Below are 24,024 nucleotides of genomic sequence, written 5' to 3'. Positions count from 1 at the left end.
CTGTATAGCACACGGAGCTCAGCTCAGTGCTCTGTGGTTACCTAGCTGGGTGGGATTGGGGGGGCGGGGCATGGAAGGGAGGCCCAAGAGGGAGCGGATGTATGTATACACATAGCTGATTCATTTCTTTGTACAGTAGAAACTAACACAACATTGTAAAGCAACTATACTCCTATTTAAAACAAAAGAAAAGACTTTTGTAGTCAGTAGGGAAAACTAAACAGGCATCAGAAACAACATTTTAAAAATATGCTATTAAAAAGTTTAAAGCATAGAGTCAAATTTAGGAATTAATGCAAAGGGACCAAGGAATTTCTGAAACTTAACACCAGATTCAGAAATGGACCTAAACACGGTGATCCATGTTATGCTACATTCTTGATTCTTGCTCGTCTTGGATATTGTAACAAAGAAGCGTCCTGGATACATAAAGATGTAGATAGCCTCACATTCAGGAGGACTCAGAAGTGAACATCACTGTGGGAGACACAGGGGTTTATCAAGGGAGGAGAGCATGCCTTCAAGTAGCGCACAATCTAACAAGCAGTAAGAACCAGCCTGATCTAACGAAGAAATAACCACAAAAATAAAGCTATAGGAAAAATGATACTATTAGAAAATAGACAATCCAGTTACAAAAATAGGCAAAAAACCTGAACAGACACCTTACTACAAAAGATCTGTAGCTGGCAAAATAAGTATACGAAAAGACGCTCCTGATCACATGTCATTAGGGAACTTCAAGTTAAAACAACGATACCGCTACTCACCTACCAGAATGACCAAAATCCAGAACACTAACACCACTAAATGCTGGTGAGGACTTGAAGCCACAGGAAATCTCATTCACTGCTGAAGGGAACGCAAAATGGTACAGCACTTTGATGGAGCGTTTGGCAGTTTCTAACAAAATGAAACATACTCTCACCATGTGATCCAGCAATCACACTCCATGGTATTTACCCAGAGGAGGTGAAAACTTATGTCCGTATAAAAACTTTTATGTGGATGTTTATAGCAGCTTTATTAATAATTGCCAAAACTTGGAAGCAACCAAGATGTCCTTCAGCAGGTGAATGGATAAACTGTAGTACATCCGTGCAACGGAATATTATTCAGCGATAAAAAGAAGTGAGTCATCAAGCCATGAAAAGATATGGATGATCCTTAAATGTACATTACTAAGCGAAAGAAGCCAATGTAAAAAGATTACATACTGTATGTATTGGTCCAACTATCTGACATTCTGGAAAAGGCAAAACTATGATGACAGTATAAAGATTAAGGGTTTTGGGGTTGGGAGGCAGGGGGTTGTGCTCCATGAATAGGTGGAACATGGGATTTTTAGGGTGGTGAAATTATTCTGTATGATACTGTAATGGTGGGTACAGTATCATATACCACTGATACCATATATCCTTATACCTTTGTCAAAACCCATAGAATGTACAACAGGATGAACTCAACTGTAAACCTTGGACGTCAGTTAATAACAATATATCAATATTGGTTAATAACAAGGGACACGGTGCTTGGGGGAGGGGCAAGGCAGCAAATGTGGGAACTCTCTGTACTTTCCCATCAACTTTTCTGTAAACCTAAAACTGCTCTAAAAAAATTAAAGTCTGTTAATTAAAAAAACAAAACTGTACTGTCAGCTGTTTGAGATTTTTCCCTCCAGATGACTTTCCAGATACTGGCTGGGGCCCAGTGGAATTCATCAGAGAAGATGCCATCAAGATGACTCCCAGCCAGGCTTTGAAAGACCAGCAGGGACTGGTTTGTGAGTCAAGAACTGGGAGGACGCGGTGTTTCAGATGGAGGTGACGGGCAAGGTTTAGAGGTAGAACCCACTGGGAAGAGTCGTCAGCAGAGCACTGCACTTGACAGAGGTCACAAGTTGACAAGTAACTGGAGGTAAGAGTGGAGGTGTTGGGCTGTACTTAGGAGTTCAAAATGGGATCTGAAAGGTGAGTGAGGTCACGCTGGACAACTGGGAAGGGACATGACAGAGTCAAAATGAGGTACAAGGAAGCATCTGTTAGGTTTAGGTCGAGAGGCATGCGAGAAAGGGAACCCCACTACAGGTGAGGTTATCAGTCAACAGCCCTGAGGGAAAGTCAACAGAAGATACTGGGAATCTAAGGGAAAGTAAAATTTCCAAGAGAAGACATGCTGAGCTATGTTAAGGAGGCCAAGGTGGAAGAGTAATACTTTCTCAAAAGTCCTAAGCAGGAGGAGGGAACCCAAGGGCGTAGCTCTCTAGCAAGTAGGGTCCTAGATCTTCTCCTCAGTCAGGTTTCTCATCTTACCATAGTTAAGGTCAGAGCAAGAGGTCTACAGTGGATCCCAGCAGGAAAGAGAAAATGAGAGGGAGGAGAAAGGGCACCTACAATTGGTGAAGCCAGAGAATTTTCACTCTTATACCCATGCGCTGAAAAACTCAGAAGCCATAGATGTTTTAAAGACCTATATTTATTAACAAGGAAAGACGTTCACAACAGATTCCGAAGTGAGAAAAGAAGGTTCAGAAGAGTCTATCAATTATGATGCCATTTTTGTAACGCTGCCTCCATTTATTTGTATATGTATGCATAGAAAATATTCTGGAAGAAAACACTCAAATGCCAACATTTACTGGCGACAGCAACATGGTAGGATTTTTATGTTGCTTCTCTGTAGTTTCCTAACTCCTCTAAAAGCTATTGCAGAGATTACTTCTAAGAGACTAATTTTTTCAAATGGAAGAGGTAACGCTCTTTCCATCTCAGAACTCAAGGCTCCGATAACGTTCTCCTTGTTAAGGGTAGACTAGCCAGTGCCTTACACAAAAGCCAGTGCTCGCTTTAGATCACTGTGGTGCAGCCTCTCGTGATACAAATTACGTCAACAGCCATGTCTGATGCCTAAGGGGAAAAAACAATGGAAATTCCAAAGAACTAAAGTTAAAAAACTTAACGGCAGGAGCGGCGACAGCAGCAGCAAAGAGAAATGTCTGGAAAGGGAAGGAGACAGACCTCCACATATTCCCAGCGCTTGTTTCCTGGACTCTGGAGGACGGTTTCTTGACTAGTCTATTTAAAAAATTGTTATTGTAAAAAAAAAAAAAAAAAAAAAATTCCTGGCTAAAAATAACAGTAAAATGCACAAGATATGCATAAATACCCCATGATGCAAATTATTTATGGAGATAATGTAGCAACGTGACCAGGAATTAGCATGACTCACAGTTTCTCCTCAGCTGAGATGGGTTCCCCATCCACAAACCTGAGGGACGCATGGTCCAATCACCAGTGCTGGATTTCGCTGTTTGTTCTTATCCATCAGAACTGTTGCTTTACATACAGAGGGGGGAGTGGTGATGGTAGTGGTCCTCAAGGTAGGGAGGAATGGTATAGCGAAACAGGTATCCCAGCACCAGTGTTTTAAAAGATTATCTTTATCATCTTTCCTAAGCTGACAGTTTCATCTTGCAATCTGTTACAGGAAATACCTTTAACCAAAAGCCATCTGTTTTGAATTCTCCCTTTCTATGGGCATAAACTCACTAGAGCTATTTACTGTAGTTCAGTTTTTAGGCATATTGCAATTATCTTTCCTGTAACTTTCATTTCTATTGCATTAAAGCAGGAGTATGAGAGAGCCAGAAGGGAAAATTTTTTAAGAACAGTTGACCTTAAACTTTATTACCTGCTAACAACCCTGTCCAAATTTTAGTAGGGGAAAAAGCCAAACTATTTTCTAAAAGAAGACTAAAAGATTGAAGATTCCATTTATTCCTGCTTTTTTCTGTTCCTTATAAAACATGGATGTGCTCTTGGTAAAGCTATCCAATTTCTGTTTCAATCTAGTGACCACTTAATATTTAACTCTGTTTACCTACCAAACAGGGAACTGTAGCAATAATCACAGGATGACAGCGGGAACAACAATATAAACCAAAATGATAATCTGTCTCCTATTAACCTTGATAGTAACATCACAGAGAACTAACACACTCTGAGGCTAGAGCCTAATCATTTAGTTTGGGATAAATAAACTCATTTACAAGGTAATAACCACTACCTGATAAAGGGGGACATACTGTTAGGGAGTGTATGTTATCCCTGGGCTATGAGTATACAGGGAGGTACACAGTTACAACTCAACACAAGATCATATTCACCAAAGGAATCAAACCCCAGCCCCCTTTCTAAGGAGATTACTATTAACAATGTGCTAAGTTAATGCATGCGTTTATAAAATGTCCATGCCTGACACTGGAGATACTGAGATTTAGAACCACCAGGAGTTCTCAGTGCTGCTTGAGAATGTACACTGAATCATTCCTCAGCAGCAAAGGGAGAAAAACAGTACATTAGAAGTCATGTCCAGAAGGTAAAAGGGACATAGTCTCCTGCCTTGCTGTCTTAATTTTGAATGGAAGAATGTACACTTACTTAGATTAATGCTGCTTCTGAACAGAAGCACAAAATAGTGGGTAGATTTGTGATAGAAAACTATTTGAGAGGTTGAGTGACTCATCCGGATCAAGTCTCTGCACCTAAAAATATAGGAGGGCAGATTTGAAGGTTTCTAAAATCTTCCAAAACTGTACAGTGGACACAGTTGCTCTTCAGCCACCCAAAACCAGAAAGGCAGAATTTTAAGATTCACTTGCAGACACAGAGTGGGCACTCAGTAAATGCCTGATGAATAAATGAATGTTTATTTAGAGCTGTCTGTGTGTAACATTTACTAGGGCCTGAAAAACCAACATAAATTGTACAAGGGTCCTGTCCTTAAGAAGCGTCTAATCTATCAGGAGATGCAAAATATAAATGAGCAATTTTAATACAGTGTGATGCTTGTAGTAATAAGGCAAGGCTATAAATATAGTAATATATGTCTAATAGAAATTAAAATAAAACAGACGTAACAGGGAGCCAACAGTTAAGAACTAGGGAGAGGGACAGATAAAGCTTCTAAGACAGGATTTGATTAAACTAATTCACACCAAGGTGCTAAAATCTTATCTATAGCTTCTGTCCCAGGGTCATTTGCATTTTAATGTAAAACAAGAGGAAGGTTTGCTCAATTCTAGAGGACTGAACTGCTATTAGTGGCATTGCAGGTATCAGGTGAGAGATGGCAGAGAAGATACTTCAAATAACACTACCGGGCAGAAAGTCTACCTAGTTCTATCATGAAAAAGGCTCAAAGGGGGTAGGTGCATGTCTTCTTGAAACAACTGGATCCAGCAAGCACATAAAAGAGAGCTGGTGAAGTGTCTTGAACAGATATTTGCACACCCATGTTCACAGCAGCATCATTCACAACAGCCAAGAGGTGGAAGCAACCCAAGTGTCCATCAATGGATGAATGGATTAAAAAAAAAAGGTGGTCTATACATACAATGGAATATTATCCAGCCTTAAAAAGGGAGAAAATTCTGACACATGCCCCAACACAGATGAACCTTGAGGGCATTATGAAAAATGAAATCAACCTGTTATAAAAAGACACACACTGTATGATTCCACTTGTTTGAGGTACCTACAGTAGTCAAATCCATAGACAGAGGTAGAATGGTACTCGCCAGGGGCTGGGAGGAGGAAGGATAGAGAGTTAGAGCTTGATGGTATAGAGTTTCCATTTTGCAAGATGAGAAGCATTCTGGAATGGCGGTGATGGCTTCACAACAGGTGAATGTACTTAATACCACTGAACTATACACTTAAAGATGCACAGTTAAGATGGGAAATTTTGTTGTATTTTATCACAATTTTAAAAGTGGGAACAAAAGAAAGTTGGTGAAGTACACCATAGCTTTGAAATCGATATGCAAAGTTTTTAGAGTATTATAAAGATTGTTATTAGTTATTATATATGAAAAGTTATTGCAAAGACGACAGAACAGATAGCATGTATTGATTAGATGGGCAGCTGCTTGCTTCCTAATATGTTTGAAAAAATGACACCCAGAAGATCTCCTCCAGGATCAGCTGCAATTCCACCATTAAAAAAAAATTCAATCCTTGGGTCCCCGAGCTTTTTGCAAAGTGCAACTATCCTGGCCAAGGTTCCTAACAGCTTCATATGTCTTTATTAGACTGTTTCTCCACAGGTCAACCAAGGTGCATGAACTGATTTGAGGTATTTGGGAGAGGGGAAAGATGAGGTCCAAAAGGAGAAGAGGGAGTCCAGACAGTGAAAAAAAAAACAAGTCCGCAGGAACTGGTGAAATCAAATTGTGCTACTTGGAAATTCTCTCCATGCCACTGATGACCTTTCGCCACAGGTTTTCACAGAAGCCTAGCTCTGCTCTCCATCCTGACCCCTCCCTTCTATCTGAAAGACTCCCAGCAATACAAAAAGTCACAAGGCAAAACTCGTTAGGAGTTTAATCCTAAAATCAACACGGCTTCTGCTAAACAATTTTCAGCTGCGGCTACATATTTCATTATGGAAACTAATTTGGAGTTTCCAGTTTCATGAACTGAAGTATGGTCAGCAAATCTAAGATTGAGATGGAATAAGTAAATACACAGGCTTCAGAACTCTGCATTTCTGAGTCAGCTGCAATGAAAAGGTTAGGTTCAAAGAATCTAGATATGCGAGCGGTATAAGAGATAAGAGAGTGGATCAGAGGGGCTTTAACGTAAGCTATGACTTTGTGCCACTTATCCTAGAATCTGGGGCTAGAGAGCCAGCTGAATGCAAGGCTTCCATGCTTTCTGGAGTCACGCTGCTTCCCTGTAGCTGCATTGCCTTCAGGAGAGCACACCACTGTCTTAGCACCTCATCACAAGACCCACAGAGAGAGGTGCTGGCCCTGGCAATGCCACCCCTCAGGAAGTCCTGCCCCTTGTACTCCTGGGAACGTACTCAGCCTGGATCCACCCACAAGCACCACTAAAGGTGTGGCCCACCAGGGGTGTGTGTGTGTGTGTGTGTGTGTGTGTGTGTGTGTGTGTGTGTGTGTGTGTGTGTGTGTGTGTGTTAGAGAGACAGAGAGAGATCTACTGTGATATCAGGAGAGGCTCTCCTTATAAGATCCTCAGAATACTTAGCAAGCATTACGGTCTCCACACCACCTGTCAGACCTTAGCTGACATGACTGCCTCTGTACATTAATAACGGAGGTGATCAAGGGTAGCTTCAAAGAAAGTTCCACTCACTCAGACTTCAGCGTATTATTAAAACTTCTCAAAAGGTGCAGGAGGTGGGGTGTTTTTTTTTTTAACATCTTTACTTGAGTATAATTGCTTTACAGTAGTGTGTTAATTTCTGCTGTATAACAAAGTGAATCAGCTATACATATACATATATCCCCATATCTCCTCCCTCTTGCATCTCCCTCCCACCCTCCCTTTCTCTAAGTCTGCGTATTTATTCGTGTCCTGTCCCTAGTTCATCAGAACCCTTTTTTTTAGATTGCATATACATGTGTTAGCATATGGTATTTGTTTTCTCCTTCTGACTTACTTCACTCTGTATGACAGTCTCTAGGTCCATCCACCTCACTACAAATAACTCAACTTCATTTTTTTATGGCTGAATAGTATTCCATTGCCTATATGTGCCACATCTTCTTTATCCATTCATCTGTCGATGGACATTTAGGTTGCTTCCATGTCCTGGCTTTTGTAAATAGTGCTGCAGCAGTGAACATTGTTGTACATGACTCTTTTTTTTTTTTTTTTTTGAGGTACACGGGCCTCTCACCATTGTGGCCTGTCCCGTTGCAGAGCACGGGCTCTGGATGCGCAGGCTCAGCGGCCGTGGCTCACGGGCCTAGCTGCTCCACGGCATGTGGGATCTTCCCGGACCGGGGCACGAACCCGCGTCCCCTGCATCGGCAGGCGGACTCTCAACCACTGTGCCACCAGGGAAGCCCACGTGACTCTTTTTGAACTATGGTTTTCTCAGGGTACATGCCCAGTAGTGGGATTGCTGCGTCATATGGTAGTTCTATTTTTAGTTTTTTGAGGACCCTCCATACTGTTCTCCATAGTGGCTGTATCAATTTACATTCCCACCAGCAGTGCAAGAGGGGGGTTCCCTTTTCTCCACACCCTCTCCAGCATTTATTGTTTGTAGATTTTTTGGTGATGGCCATTCTGACCCGTGTGAGCTGCTACCTCACTGTAGTTCTGATTTGCATTTCTCTATTGATTAGTGACGTTGACCATCCTTTCATGTGTTTGTTGGCAATCTGTCAGGAGGTGGTTTTGATCACAGTGTTAATTTTAATTGTGTACTCATGTCCCTTGTGGACTTATTAGCCTGGTTACATTGCTTCAGGTACCACAGAAAGCACAGGTGGGTGAGAAAATAAGGTGACAAAACCCAGTGAAATAATGCACAGGTGGCAGCATACACACACCTGCATCTTCACCCGCTTTTCAAAAATAAGATTCTATTTTCCTCCTCTATACTCTACATGTCCTCAGACAGATTGAATAAGTATTTGTAAAGAGACATATTATTTTGATTAATATTTCATGCAAAACCTCTTATTGTACAGAAAGAATATGGGAGTTGGACCTTCCTTTACCTATATGGCTGGGCTCTCTCCTTCACCTGTCACTGTTCTAGACTCTGTGCTGGAAACCAGACCTGGCAGAACACAGCAAACCGTATTTTCCTTTCAAGATCAGATGCAATGAGTCAGTGTTTGTGCAGTAATCTGCTAGGAAAGCAAATGAGCAGAACTGAGAACTCCCAAACACGCCGTGTTTTCATTTCCATTTCACAGGACAATAAAGCTCACCACGTAGGGACATTTTAAATTATGAGGTCCCCTTCCACACATCGATCCGTCCTCCACATAACTGTCTGAGACTTTCTGCTAAGAATGTCTAAAATGCTTGCTGTTTCTCAGCAGCAAACAAATGCCTTTAGCCTCTGACCCAGCATCGGGGTCTCTCAAACCCTCTCCTGTCTGAAAATGCGCCCCCAACCAAGTAGCAGTACCTGGCGATCACCCTGCCAGGCACAGGGGCCAAGCCTCCAGCCGCAAAGGGGCAGAGCCGTTCCCCCGATTGATTTCAGAGCTAACCCAACACTTGTATCAGTGAGCACAAAATGAAGAGCTAATACCATCAAGTATCCTCACCAGAGGTTGGTTTTAAAACCCTCTAAGTGGAGAAAATGTAGGGCTCTGAGCTACAAAATTGGCCCGCCTGCTCCCAGAGGACCCTGCTCTGGGCTTTTAGTCCTCCTTGCCTTGTCTTCCTCTATCCCCTTGATTTTTACTTGCTGTCAACTTCAAGGTCAGGAAAGGTGGCCCTCAAAGCAAAGAGCACAACTCAGGCCACCGCAGCAGCCTGCACCACCCTGTCTACACTCTTCTGTACTTCCTATTTTTTTACTGGAAAATTAAAAAGAAAACAAGGCAAATTATTATCTGTTTAATGCACATTTAGGTGTCCCCTGCCCCCATTTTTTTTTAATCTATAAAAGATAGCACTTAGCACATTGGAGTTATAACCCCAAAGCCTGAACAGGACCCTGCCAACTCCCACCCAATATCGTGCAGTTTCGGTGACAACAAACTGGGTCCCAAACGGACCAGTGAAAACCACAAGTTCTCAGTCTCGGTGAGTTGAATTTAGTGAAATGAAACAGTCATTTCTATTTTAGTATTTTTAAAGAGTGACACTTAATCGCACAGTTAAAAGGTCACTTCCTGAAATTAACGAGTGAGCCCTGGTCCCATCGGAGGGTAAAGAAGGATTTTTTTTTTTAGAGCGTCTGAGGGCCCCTGGAACACACTGCCTATTTTGAGGCGTCACAGGGAAACCTGTTGGAAAGAAGAGTCTTCAGCTGCCGTGGCGTTGTAATATTACCTATCAGCCAAAGACACTTTCTTTATGGGTCTTTCAACCAGCCCATCGGTAGGTATTTGTTCAGAAACCCCAGTACACAGGAGCGGGCAGGACCCCACCGGGAAGTGATGCAATAAACGTTGCCTGCAAGGTCTGACTCCCTTAATGTGTTCTGAGCCCTCCCGGCAGACTTCACATAGACACTGTGTACCACCTGAGCGCCTCTGCCTTTCCTTGGAGGCGCACCATCCTCTTTTCTGGTTCCACTGTTTAGAAAGCCCACGTCAACCTGGAACCACCTCTCAGTTGTAGTGTTTCTGTTTTCTCCAATGATCCCTGGGACGTCTCTTTGGAAACTTTCCTGAATTGCCTAGGCTAACAAATGCTTTTAGGCTTTTGCCATTAACCGAGTTTTTACATAACGAATTGATAATGTCAACATCCTGCTTAAAATCTTTCAAGGACTCTCTCCTGTCTTCAAGATACACTGCAAACTCCTCCGCAGAGCTTTCTGAAAAGACACTTGGTGATCTGGCCCCTCCCTTGACACTTCTCACCTGCTCTGCTCTAGCGGCTCTGGACTATTTGCACTTTTCCAACATGTCATGTTCTCTCTCCTCTCTGAGCTTGGCACACACTGTCCATCATGTGACCAACTAAAGCTGGCATTTCCCCCATCCCTTGAATCTGGACTTATTGGGTGACTTGCTTTAGCCACAGGGAAATCAGCAAAGATGTTGCAAGGAGAGGTTAAAAAGCACTTGTGTGCTGGAGTTTATCCTTTCTTGCTGCTCCCGGGAGCCCTGAGATTGCAATATGAAAGCTCAGACTAGCCTCCTGGAGGATGAGAGACCACGTGGAGCAGGGACCAGCAGTCCCAGTGGAAGCTCCCCTCTCCCAACCAGCCTTACAGCTGGACATACGAGTGAGGCCATCAAGGACCAACCAGTCACAGCCAAGCTGGCTAGCCTAGAATAGCCCAGCTGACTCACAGAATCATAAGAAATAATACATGCTTGTTGTTTCAAGGCCACTAAACATTGGGGTGGCTTGTTACATATATATGCCAACTGATACACCCACTTTGTTTCCAGGTTAACACCTGTCGGTCTTGCAGGTCTGGGAATGAAGAGTTCTCTGACCCCAGAAGATGCCACACTGGTTTCCATCCATGGCATCCTCTGGGTACCACTAAAAGAGCCCTAGCCACAGTGTAAAGGAGTTGCCTATTTTCTCATCTCTTTTCCCAGTGACTGGAAGCTCTTTTTAGCTGTTGTGGATGCCTTCCCTAGCGCACACACCTAGTAAATGAAAGAAGACACAGGAATGTATACCTCTATCTTCTGGTTTTTTCTATCTTTAATTTCAAAGAATTAGACCAGGTAACTTTCACGTATCACCACCTAGACATGGTAACTACGTCAAAATATTATAGTTTTTCTTTTTTTAGAGTTCCACTCATATCAATAGCCTTTGGGAATCTCCCTCCTCTTTTTATAGATGAGACTATTGTATCTTCCAAACTCACTGTACCTTTCAGTTTGACTAATACGAAAAAATTCACCTAAAATTCCAAGGCCCCTTAGAGTATGCACATGGATAATTCTGACAAATGCTCCCACCTTCACCATCATAATTACTCTACCATATATGTCAAAGAAGCAGAAGACTCTGACAATACATAACGGACTTCGCTGGCGATGCAGTGACACTGACAGTTAATGACGATTCCTATTACAGAGGAAACATCTCTACAACAGAGAGACTAGCGAGTGGCAACTGTTCACCTGTTCATTTCGGCAACACATCACGATAAATTTTGTTTTGTGAAATTTATTATCCTAACAGCATTATAGCTGCCACGGTGACCAGGGAGCAATACCTGGGCTAAAATTTAACTCACATTTTCTCATTTAATTCTCTCAACAATCCTGCAGCATAGGTATGACCAGCCCTATTTTACAGATGAGGCAAATAAGACTCAGAGAAGGGGGGCAATTTCCCCAAGGACACACAACTAATGAGTGGCAGGTCTAGGATCGAACCCACAGATGTGTCCAAAAGCCCTTATTTGGACGAATACCTTTAAATCTCATGCTGTCAAATGGAAGTAAGAACTGCCTTCCTTCGGAAGACATGGAAATAGAGGCACTGAGAGAGAACGTAGCTTGCCCATGGTCTCAGAGGGGTGGGAAGGAGACGAAAACCCAGGCGTCCGTCCTTAGCCTGATGCTCCTGCTACTGGACCAAGCCCAAGGAACCCCCATGGTCTCCTTAACTGTTAACATTTAGATTCACACCTACCTCTGTGACTGAAAACAAATTCAACGGGGAGAGGTAACAGGTTCTTTCTCTTCTAGATGTGCTTCCAATTACTGTATATCTAGATAGGTTGTGATAAAAAACAGTATGAAGCATGAAGTTCATGAGTCCTAACTGGGCTATCATCTGCTTCACCAGATTTCTTTTAAAAAAACCAACCAACCTAGAGAAGGACTTTAGTCTTCCAACTTTAATGTAATTCACAGTCTGTATCTACTATTTGTATCAATATGAGAGAATTGATTTCCTTGCCTGTGTACCATGAAGAACAATGAATACTTAGCATTAAATATTGAATTAAGAGTTACATAATGATCCTTTAAAAAAAAAATCAACTCTGCTTCTCCACCCTAACAAAATGTACCTAAGAGATATTTATCGTTCTAGAAACACACACTGTCTTCCACAGTTTAAACCATTTCAACGACTTAACATAATGACCTGCTGGGCATACCACATGCTTGTCAAACAAAACTGAGTTATTTAAGAAACATCTTGGAAACGTAAGATGCTCTGAAAGTACAAACAACGCCCTTGGAAGTTTCTTTTTTGTCCAAGTATTATTTCTCTTAGGTCCAGTTCCAGATATTCATTATCTATCCTTATTCTAGGAATGAAAGGGGGCGTTAATATATGCTGAGTATATAAAATGTGCTAGATAGGCATGCACACCGCTGCTTGAGGATACAGAACGTACTAGAAATGCTCAGTTACACCCTAACCGGCTTCCCCATCCTGAAGACACAGGTGCATGCTGTTATCTCAGCTAAGTCTGGTCATTCTGTGGAGCAAATACTAAAAGGTCTCCGCAAATACAAAAATTCTTTTAATAATGAAAGGTACTAATGACATTTTATGTCACTGGGGTTGGGCTTCAAATGTTCTGGGGACATCCCTTTCACCAGATTCCCTGGCTCCCCAGCACCCTTTTTTTGTGAAAAATATCCCGACATCTCCAAGCCAAGAGAGACAGACGCACTCCCTAGGAAAAAATGTCAGCCAAAGGCACTGGCTAGGGGCTTCTCTGATACACGGCTATGCAGTTAAGTCCCAAGATATCCACGGTCAGCTGACTGCCCAATTTTAGACTTAATCTAGGCAACGCCAACTAAGTTAGGGGCTTTAAGATAGAAGGCTTCTGTGTTCTTTTGGATCCAAATCAGAAGAGGGGAAAAAAGTCACTTAATGCCAATTCAATTGGACTTCAACGGCGGAGGAGAGTAATTAAAGAGAAGAGGACAAGGGGTGTTCCTTTGCAACGCTGCGAACACCGATAATCACTCGAGCCCAGTCGGAGAACTCTAGTTACACTCAACTGCTTTCAGGCCACACCCGTCAACAGGAAAAGGAGCCAAGATTGACTGTGGTGTTTCCCTTTATCCTCCTCCCTTAACCTCTGATTCCTCCCAAATATCCACCCATGTCCCCAACTCTGAACACCAACGCTGATAAAAAGCAATGGGAACATTAACCCCGTTCACAAGGAACACTGATACCATCTAATGTTCTGAGATCACCTAACGTCCTGGCCTGGCAGTCCCCACATTCTGCCTGGACTGTCCATTAATCCGTTTGTTATTCTCCATGGGATGCTATCTGCACCAGAAAGACCATGTGGTCCACGAACCTTAGTAAGTGACGCTCCCATGATACTGACATACTCTTCCTGGAGGCCTGCCCAGATGAAGGAAATGGAAAACCCTCTTTGAGCAAGGTGACTGCCACCTCCCTTCTGACCCTCTGGAGGCCTCCGTCATCCACTGCCATTCCTCTGCTTGCCTTTAGGGAAGTGCCAGCCAGCAGGTTGCTAGGACAACGGGCATCATTGCTGGGGCTCAGAAATAGATCGCCAGCAGAGTGTGGGCAACCTGGATTGTAAATTCTGGTGACAGCAACAAGATACCAATTGGCAGCGAATCTGCTCCACTAAAGGAATGACAGACTAACATTACCCAGCGGATAGCTCTCACCTTCACATACTATCCTTTAATCTGCACTTGTACTTGATGTGGTGGTGACAGAGACGGGGCAAGAAACTCACTGAAGATACAGGCTGAATGACTATTCTGAATTATGTGAGCTTGTAGATATGCAGGAGCCAACGGACATTTACATATTTATTAGTCTCCTGAAAGTGGGGGGCGGGAGGTTGTTCATAGCAGAAGCAGGAGAGCCAGAAACAGGTAGAACAACTGAGGTTGCCAAAGAAAGGGAAGGGAAAAAAAATCTGTTTGCACAGGCAATAGCTGTCCCTGTTCTGAACAACTGCATCCTAATCTCATACTCCCTCTTCTTGGAGAACAAGGAAGAAAAGACAAAAGACGCTGAGAAACTAGGGCTTGCAATGGTAGGAGAAGGGAACTTTCTTTGTGTCCAGTTCTCTTTGTTCTGCAGGGTAAGGTTTACAATGCTGATAGAGGATAGCAACTTGTAGGAGACCCAGACATTAAGACTGCCTATCAAAGTCTTGGGTTTTAGCCCTGGAGAAATTACAATTTTTCAGTTCTATTCAAGTTGTAAAGACTGCAGGAAAAAAAAAAAAAAAAGAAAAATGAAATGAAAAGCAACCTAATGGAAATTTTTAGAAAACAATTTTAGCAAGAGCATTTTCATTTCCAGATATGCAAAACATCGATGTCCCAATGTCTGTAAGGATGGCTGATGTACAGAATGAAAGATGTAGCACAGCCCAGTACCCGTGCAGGGGTCCCAAGCAGCAAATTCTGTTGGCACTGTGGACAAGTCCTAGTGCTAGACAGTCGTGGCCGGAAGGGAAATGGTCACGAGACATGTGTGATAAAGGTATTGGGAAAGAAGATTTAAAGGTGGAAGAAGATGGTGAAGAGTCCAAAGAGCATGACAGGAACTTGAGTTTTGGAAACAAAAAGATTCTGAAGGAGGTTGCCATTTGTATCCCATTAATATTTCCACTTTGGGGGATTCTACTTAAGGAAGTTGTTTCAGAACATAAGCACAAATAGAAAACTGACACTGGACTTCCCTGGTGGCGCAGTGGTTAAGAATCTGCCTGCCAATGCAGGGGACATGGGTTCGAGTCCTAGTCCGGGAAGATCCCACATGCTGTGATGCAACTAAGCGCATGCATCACAACTACTGAGTCTGTGCTCTAGAGCCCGCGAGCCACAACTATGGAACCCACATGCCACAACTACTGAAGCCCGCGCGCCTAGAGCCCGTGCTCCGCAACAAGAGAAGCCACCGCAATGAGAAGCCCGCTTACCACAACGAAGGGTAGCCCCTCTCGCCGCAACTACAGAAAGCCTGCGCACAGCAACGAAGACCCAACACAGCCAAAAATAAATAAATAAATAAATAAATTTTTTTAAAACAAAACTGATGTTGAAACACTAAAATCCCCCAACAGAGTAAAATTAGCTGTTTGAAACCTATCTCACGCTAAAAAGCATTTTATGCTTGTAGAAAATGACTTTTTTGAATCATGTAACATTCTTATTCAGGTGTCTGCAAAAGGTTAACATAATCCTCAGGACATAGAGAGGACGGGTTAATTCCTTCAATCTAAGAGTCTCCCTCCCGGAATTCATTACATACTAAGCACTGGAAATTTAATGTGAATATATGTTGAGGGAAGGAGGGGTTAAATTATTTTCTGGTCTTAAAAAAAAGATTATTTTACAAAAGTGAAAACGTGGGAAATTAAACGAATGAAATTATCTGTTTCTCTTTATACGTTAGTCCCAAAGAACAATTTATTTGCTGATAAGAACTATCAGATTTTGTTTTGGCTTTATGACAAAATGTCATTTAGTTCCGATCTGAGCCTTACTTTTTCTCTAAGAAAGCAAAGGAGAAACAACAATCTTTTAGAGGAACAATGAAAATAGTTTAAATACTATGATATGATATACTTGGAGAGAAAAGACTTACATCAGTCATTTCTATACAGTCATGTTCATTTATATTTATAACAAAGATGGTAGAGCTGATCAATCTCTGATCTCTGTCTGGAAGAATTTTCCGTGGCTTAAGATTCCCCTCCCAGGGCAGCACTCCCGCCCAGTCATCCTTGCCCTTCCTTCTTTCTGTGTGTACCGATTCTTCCACAGCAAGTGCTTCAAAGACACACCACTTGAGAAATGCATTTTTAGTTTTGGGTGTGGTTTCTGTCCGAAGTTCAGCTGAAAACACTACATTTTACATGGGTTGGGGAGGTACCATTTCTTTAAGTGGCCCAAGTTCTTGCTTCAGCTTTTGCCTATAAATATTTATATAAGATGACCCTAAAGAAGAATGGTTCCCATGTCCTCCAAGTCCCCACTCTATGCCTTTGTCAGTGGTCATGGCACATCATTCCTGATGGAAAGACATTTCTGCCTCTGAGGTCTCATCTGCCCAGATGAAGAAGCAGTTAAAGAAAAGACTAGGACTTCCCTGGTGGCACAGTGGTTAAGAATCTGCCTGCCAATGCAGGGGACACGGGTTCAAGCCCTGGTCTGGGAAGATGCCACATGCCACGGAGCAACTAAGCCCGTGCGCCACAACTACTGAGCCTGCGCTCTGGAGCCCGCGAGCCGCAACTACTGAAGCCCGTGTGCCACAACTACTGAAGCCCGCGCGCCTAGAGCCCGTGCTCTGCAACAAGAGAAGCCACTGCGATGTGAAGCCCACACACTGCAACGAAGAGCAGCCCCCGCTCGCCGCAACTAGAGAAAGCCCGCGCGCAGCAACAGAGACCCAATGCAGCAATAATAAAATATAAAATGAATAAATAAATCTTTTTAAAAAAAGAAAAGAGGGCTTCCCTGGTGGCGCAGTGGTTGCGCGTCCGCCTGCCGATGCAGGGGAGCCGGGTTCGCGCCCCGGTCTGGGAGGATCCGAGCCATGGCCGCTGGGCCTACGCGTCCGGAGCCTGTGCTCCGCGACGGGAGAGGCCACAACAGAGGGAGGCCCGCATACCACAAAAAAAAAAAAAAACACAAAACAAAAAAGAAAAGAGAAGACTAGGTTTATCATCTCTCCCTCCCTCCCTCCCTCGCCTTCTCAACACACACACACACACACACACACACACACACACACACACACACACACACACACACACACACACACACATATGGCGCTGAAATCCAGCCTCTGTTTCAAGGCCTAATTCAGACGCTCAGCACTCTGTGAAGCCTTCCTTCCCCAAAAGCCCACATCTGAAGAATCTTACTCATCACCCCTTTCGGAGCACCCGACTCTGCCCCTCCCAAAGTGATTGGAGAGAGGAAAACCCAGCGAGCAGTGAATGCAGACTACCCATCCCTGCATCCCTAACAGACCTGAGCACACCTTGGCACACAACCACCTTTTCATACATAGGATTCATTCAGTGAATTCAAAACTTAAATAGAACAAAAAACCTTTTTACCTAACAGCAACTAGTCAGTTAGAAAGCAGCCTGACCAGGCTGTGGACGCCTCCTCTTCCCCCACAGGACACGGATATTGTAGAAGATATAAGAACATTTGTCCTTCCACAACTTCTGAGGGTTCCAAGTATATCCCTTTCCCCCTCCGAGATGCTGAGGGGAGGAGGTTGAGCGCGAGGGGAAGACGACACGAGGGGAACGGGGGTGCCTGCGATGGGCTGCCCTCTGCCGAGACTCAGGAAGTAGGGCTGACATCAACTGTCGGAAGTGGCAGCTCATGCAAGGCCCCCCATCCAACTGCAAGGCAGCCATGGCCGGGAACGAGTGACGCCGTCGGTAAGAAGCAATTGGAGGAAGTCTGGGAAAGGGAAAGACATGAGTGAAAGAGAAAATTCCAGAAGACTTGAGGTTACACAAAGAACACCCAGAGTACTCTCATGAAATATGAGAGCCTCTTTGCCTTTATAACACGCAGGCCCATTACAAGCAAGGATTAAAAAAAATGAGACTTTCCCCCCCTCATTTACCTAATAGTAAAATCTCCCCTTTCCTTCTGATCCCCTTATCTACTTCAGTTTTTTTTTTTCTATGATAGCGCTAGAGATCATAAAAAAAATTTGGTATCACAGATGGCAAATCTAAAAGGTACAGATTGACAGACACATAGGGAAATTCCCAAATCGCTCTGATTAGAGTGTGTATGTGTAATTCTCTCACTCTGGAGACTAGAAACTCGGCTCCCATTTTTCAAAGCTTATAAAGACAGCATAATGCTGTCTAAATAGGCACAGGGGTGTTTATTTGAGTCTTTCTATTTCTTCATAGGAATAATGTAACTCCTGCTCTCAGAGCAGTTACTCTGAAAAGGGGTCAATAAACACTGAAAATTCAAGAAACCTTGATCCCTGTGATTCTCAAAAGCCACATAGGATGATGCCTCCCTAAGAAGGTGTTTGTCAACTTCTCCCTGCACACCAGAGAAACACTCAATGGACTCGGCTCCGGTGCACTTTTTTTTTTTTTTTAATTCCAAAGTGTGCATCAACCAAAAGAAAAGAAAATGAAAATGATGCCATTCAGTAAACGGTGAGTTTCTAGGTAGCCTTGGCACTCCAAGTCCATCCGCCACTTTGAAAATAGATGTAAACATGAACAGTGATAGGATTATGAGGCAACACCCCGACCCTTCACAGAATGCCAGGGCAGGCCGTTCACAAACAACCCATACAGCAAAGCACTCAAATGGAGAAGGAGAGGAAACACAGTGTAGAATTCAAGCATCAGAAAATCCCCAAACTCTATTGATAGTTCTATAAAGCCCCCCCGCTTTTTTTTAAAAAAACAAACGGTTTCCTTTCCCACATTGACTTGTACACATCATAAACATTTAACATCTACTTCTAAGGAAAATACAATGAACTAGTCTCTCCACGCCTGCCTCTACCTGACCAAACTATGAGATTGAAGCAGTTCTCATCAGAACCATGTTTATAGTCCTTTTCTGAATGGCTTAGGCCCACACGTGAGAAGCCCGGGCATACGTTTATTCTGCTCTTAGTTGCTCAACAAATATTTACTGAATGCCCACTACAGGAAGAACAGTATTTTAGGTGTTGTGGATTCACCAGGAATAATGATGATGATGTTATCCCTGCTTTCATGGAGCTTACAGTCTAACTGAGGAGACGGATGATTAACAAATGCATGTATAATATGTAAGGTGCTTAAAAGAAAAATAAAGTAGGCTAGAGGATGAGAGGGACGGGGTGGGTGTTATTTAATATAGGCCAGGGAAGGCTGCTTTAAAGAGGCAACATGGAGAAGACCTACTTAAGGAAGCTTAAGAGAAGCTTAGGAAAGAATTACAGATCGCTGCCTCCTCACCTATATACTAATATTTGAGTAGAGAGGTGGACTATTTTTAAAAAGTTAAATTTCAAAAGTGGTTCATATTTAATTTTCAAGAAGACCAACGAGTATGGATCCTAAATTTAAGTGACTAAAACTCTATTCTCAGAAAGCACTCAAACACCTTTCAATTGTCACATGGTCCCTGGGAGGGTCCTCTGGAAAGAGTAGTGGGATAGTGCCAGACATAATAATTCTTGTTTTGTTCTTTTAACCACAAGACTGTGCTCAATGTTTTAAAAGCACTTGTAAATTGAGGTCGTACCAAATCACTGACCCCTAGAAGCCAAACGGGAAAACGAAGGTCCAGTCTGCCTCATCTAGGCTGACACCTGAAGCAATGTTAGACACTCAGAAGAATCACCAGAGCTCACTAAACTCAACTTTCTCATGTTACTCAGGATAAAATGGGTCCCCAGGGCTTTAGGGGGCCCCAGGTTATACAGGCAACTGCAGCATCATGGGTAAAACCCAGGTATCCCGACTCCTCGGTCAGTCTTCTTGCCACTCCTCTCTGCATAAGATACTGCACCTTAGAGCCAACCTGAGACACTTTCAGGAGCAAAGTCCATCTGCTGGAAAGACGGTGGCAGATTTGAAAGGTGGTTAATGGGGCAAACAGAGGAGAACTACACAGGTAGTGAGTCTGGGGCAGTGTGCAAGGGCTGCTGAGGAGGGACACCACGAATTCCAATGGCTGCCATGATTATTACTCAAATGTTCTTCCACCCACTATCATACCCCATCTCTGTGCAAGCACACATCCTTTGAAAACCTCCTGCCTTCCCAATTAAAATGGCACAGCTTTGGGGTACCCAGGACACCAAAGTAAGAGGAGACTGTGAATTCAGCGTTGTAAAAATGCACCAAGATTACAAAAGGTTACTAATTTCAAAAGTTACTAAGAAAACTGGAACCTCCCCCACCTCCCCAAGTGAATGCAATTTGGAAAAAAAAGTTTTTAGGAGTTCAAAAGAATCTAGCATTTTCTTCCTCTCTCTCAACCCACTCCATTTAAAGAAGGATTTTAAAATGACTCCAAAGTTGGCCGTGTGGCATCTTAAGGTTTACACTTTGGAAAGCCTTTGAAAACCTCACTTCATGTTTGAGATCTGACAGGGTTATCACATGAGCATTCAAAGCTATGGTTAAAGAAAAAAAAAAAACCACCAGAGTTCAAAACAAAAGCTATCTTGATTATAGTAACGGCAGTGTTCTTTTAAATGTAACCTGAAACCTAAAGCACTTTTCCATAAGACACTTGTTTCCTAGGATAAAAATGCTTTAAAAAAACATTACCAGAAGTGCATTCTACCAGCTGCCTGACTGGGAAAATACTTTCAAGAAAAGCACACTGCTACTGTAGCACCCAGATCCAACAGGACCCCCAAATTATTCCTCTATAGTCCTAGCAACCTTTAGAATATGAGATTTTTTTTTAGTAAGATTAAAGTGTGTTACAAGAGGCTCTGCTCCTTCTGGGGAGCCCACACCAAGATGGCGACATCAATAAACAAGTAGCATAGAGCAATATACAGACTCATAAGCCAGCACTTCATGGGGGTCAGTGACTTGCCCAAGGTTGCAGACTTACTTGACCGTAGGACCAGGAATAGAATTTAGGTCAATAATTCCAGGAGCTGCATACTTTCTACCAGAACCAATGTGACCATATGTACAAAATGAACGCAGATGAAAAAACCAGCATCTTCCATCATCCATTTACTCTGAGGCACTGGGAGATTTTGAGTTTAATAAGCTTACTTTAATATGACTATTTAACCCTCAGGAAGTATGGAGAAATATGCGTATTTAATACAAATTTTTAGAAAACCAAGAAATAAAAACTCAGTGGAAATCTTTCTTTTCAATGTTTTTTCTCCCTGATATATGCCCTCATATTACTGCATTTTGCTCATTCAAAATAGCTCACACAACTGAAAAATATGGTAATATATGCTTGGAAAAGTTTCTTGACCAAATTATTAAGAAGCTGAAAACTTAATATAAAGTTATTTTTATATATATATACACACACACATATACATACATATATGTATATGTATATTATATATAAATACATATTTGCATATATAATATATATAATACATATACACACAATATATATTGTGTCTATCTATATTATATATATATAAAATATATATTTACACATATACACACACACACAAAAAAAACCAAGGCGAAGTTGGCTCTTCATTTTCTAAAATTTGAAGGTAGTATGTTCATAGGCCAGCCTGGGTTTCCTGTAGTTTTACTCTTTCCTGGTCAAAACTCTGCTAAACTTTTTTTCTTTTATGACACAGTCTAGCAATGAGGTAAAACCTCCAGAAAGCAGCAGAGCTGGGCAAACCCGTAAGTTTTGTGCTGGATAAGCTTCTCGAAGCCTATAGTGTGCCTTCTCTTCAATGACTGGATCCTAAACCTCCTCATGAAAGGTGACCAGCAGCTGACACACAAAAGCTACTAATCTCAAAATCCCAACCCGGTAGCCTGATAAAAAGCAATAAATCAGCCAATTTTCAGCAAGAGAAGCACCGAACAGCTGACTGTACTTGCATACCTCAGATTTTTGAAAGCCAGAAAAATATTTCATCCCAATCAAAAACTTCACATAAATAAAATAATTGCAGGGTGCAAATCCTGGTTGGGAAACCTTAGCCTGGAAGAGTTTACCTCCTACCCACCAACCTAAAAGAACTGCCAGAGCCCAGTTTAAAGAGGCTGCTCTGAACTTGATACTATTTAACTGCACCAGGAGAAAGGCCGTTCCTACACTGAAAGAGCCACTGTCTTCCACTTGATCCACAAGAAGATAATGAGCAGTGCCCCGCAGAAGCTGAGAGAAAGTCAGGTTCATGGCAAATAAAAACAGAACCTCTCCCCCTTAAAAGAAACGAAATTAATTGGAGGATCACCTAGAGCGAATGCTAATACCACTGCAGCACCCTGGCTCCTGCATCCAGTGATTCACAAATCGTTACAAGGCAAGTCGCTGCAGAAGCAAATCTTGTTAACTTACAACATTCACTGTGCACGGTTCACAGGTAGCCCCAACCTGTCCTTCACCATGGAGACTTCCCAGAAGAAGCTGGAGCGCTCCTGGGCCCAGGCGTGTTCTTTCTTCCTTTCACAGGGAAGGGAGAAGTACCTAGCACAGGAACAGAACAAAAGAAAACGAGAAAGGTGAATGCATCCTCAAATCCCTTGTTATCTCAACAAATGAAGTTCACGATCAATTAGACTGATGGATAATTCATCAAAGACCACTCTCCGGTACGCTTTGCTTAAAAAGGAAATGCAGTAATTTTGCTCTTGTCCCAGGAGACAGCACGGTGCGGCCAAGCCTCTCCCCCACCCCCATCCCCACCCCAAGTTGAAGCCAATTCTGGGAGACTTCAGACGCACTCCCAGCCGAGATGCACACTCACAACACAGCCTCAAAATAAGCTACTTGAGTTTGCTCTCTTGCAAAAAGGAGGGAGCTGGGGCTATCACCTTCTGCCGTTTTCATACCTCACTGGGTGGTTGGGAAGACGAGTAGGATCACTCTGGCAAAGCACCCACAGTTCCCGAGAAGAAAGGCGCCACGTAAACACAAAGGATTATTAGCAGTCAGAAGCCTGTTACTGAGCTTGGAGCCAGAATATAAAAGCCAGCTTTGGCAAGGCACCCATAATCAACCATCCCCGGGGCACCCAAATGTCCAAATGTTTCTTCTTCCACTGAGGGGTCAAGGGAAGCAGAGGACTGGAAACAGAAGCATCTAGAATCTCAGGGAGAAGAAAAGGAAAGGCCTGGATCAGGAAGTGAAGAGGAAGAGGAGATGAAGACTGGTTGAGAGAGGCACGTGCAGGAACATGATGATTTGGTCCACACCCCTCCCTCGGATTTTTGCCGTTCTGCGGTGTTGAGCGCGCTGGACATTTGCAGGGCTGTGAAATTTTCCACTTGGCCAATTGCCATTTCCACCCACCGAAGTGGGTGATTTTTGTTTGTTTGTTGCTTTTAAAGAAAAGACCTATTCATATCCTGATTAAGTTTACTCTCACTATCTCACTAATATTTTCCACACCTGGATTTCTTGATTTTTTTTTTTTTTTTTTCCCTCCTGTAAGACAGGGCCAGGAAAAACTTCTCCTGGGCCAATATTATCAAGGTATTTTGACTTGTGTACTTTTGAGGAGCATGCTTGAGGTATGGAAGCTTACAGGAGTGGCTCTGGGGATGACAAGAAACAGAATTTAAATGCTACGCTAGAATCTTGTTTGCCTCCCAAATAAATCATCCACAAGTACCAGTCATGTTTTTCTTTCAAAGTCAAAAGCGTACATTGAGCAAAAATGGGAATCCCAGAATTAGCACTGTGGGTATAGGAATATTTTCGATGGAAAAATGTGATCTCTTATCTCAAAAAAAGGCAAGAATGAATAATATCAAATCTTAGATTTGGAACTGGCAAAAAACTGACAAGTAGACCTCAAAATGAAGAATTTTTTTAAATGCAGAGAAAAAAATTAGGGCGAAAGGGAGAAAGTTGTCTGCTATTAATACAATTAACCATGACTTTTA

At 42.7% G+C, this 24,024-nt stretch overlaps 1 protein-coding gene and 1 long non-coding RNA gene across 3 annotated transcripts in view; one reads left to right on the top strand and one right to left on the bottom strand.

Annotated features, from left to right (window-relative positions):
* The window catches only part of ATXN1 (ataxin 1), a 328,762-nt gene that overhangs the window by 149,119 nt on the left and 155,619 nt on the right, over positions 1-24,024 (bottom strand). For both annotated transcript variants that reach the window (XM_055079724.1, XM_028479267.2), the window contains exon 4: positions 22,475-22,603. The gene's annotated coding sequence lies outside the window, so the exon portion shown is untranslated. The remainder of the gene's footprint in view (positions 1-22,474; positions 22,604-24,024) is intronic.
* LOC102990596 (uncharacterized) lies at positions 1,235-21,996 on the top strand. The gene is made up of 3 exons (XR_447414.4): positions 1,235-1,917; positions 18,352-18,612; positions 21,759-21,996. It is a non-coding gene; the product is annotated as an uncharacterized lncRNA (long non-coding RNA).

This window comes from Physeter macrocephalus, chromosome 18, assembly GCF_002837175.3.
Source record: "Physeter macrocephalus isolate SW-GA chromosome 18, ASM283717v5, whole genome shotgun sequence".
NCBI lineage: Eukaryota > Metazoa > Chordata > Mammalia > Artiodactyla > Physeteridae > Physeter > Physeter macrocephalus.
This window is presented reverse-complemented; position numbering and strand designations above follow the sequence as displayed.